Below are 617 nucleotides of genomic sequence, written 5' to 3' on the forward strand. Positions count from 1 at the left end.
TGATGATAAAAAAAAGAAGTTTTACAGGATTTGGACGGAGACCACCTGACCCCTCCCCCATACTGGATAATGACGCACCTGACTCCCAATGCTCCTCCAGGACTGGAGGCCGCCTTAATGTCCAATCTAGGGCCAGGTGAAGTCCTGCAGCAGCCGCTGCTCCTCCTCCAGCTCTCCCTGAGGTCGTAGAGCCGCCACCTCGGCAGGCTCCAATCCCGATGACAGAAGCCTCTGGCCAACACTTCCAGGATCCAGCTCCAGCCAAACCGCCCAAGCTATACCCACCTCTCCCGGTGAGTACTGACAAGAAGGAGAGGGAGATGTTGGAAGTAAGCAGAGACTGCACTCTGCCAGAGAGCCAGAGGGAATAAAAGAGAACAGACAGGAGATTTACAATGCTAGCTGCTGCTCTGGGAAAGTCTATCTCGGGCCCTCCGAAAAACTTCATCTGCCCCAGGGACAGAACAGTCCTTCAACCGGTCCCAATAGAGGCCCCGGGCCCCATTACAGCCAAACAGGTGTGCCTGGTGCCAAGCTTTTGGCCACTGGAAGAATGAATGCCCTAAGGCATGGAAGGAAGAGGAAACCCCCACAGTTGTGGGGTTTGCTGACTTGGA

General features: G+C 54.9%; 1 pseudogene; it reads left to right on the forward strand.

Annotated features, from left to right (window-relative positions):
- Positions 1 to 218: 218 nt before the first annotated feature.
- LOC104983663 overlaps positions 219 to 617 on the forward strand; it is a 3,670-nt pseudogene continuing 3,271 nt past the window's right edge.

The sequence above is a fragment of the Bison bison genome, unplaced genomic scaffold (assembly GCF_000754665.1).
Source record: "Bison bison bison isolate TAMUID 2011002044 unplaced genomic scaffold, Bison_UMD1.0 scf7180017863099, whole genome shotgun sequence".
NCBI lineage: Eukaryota > Metazoa > Chordata > Mammalia > Artiodactyla > Bovidae > Bison > Bison bison.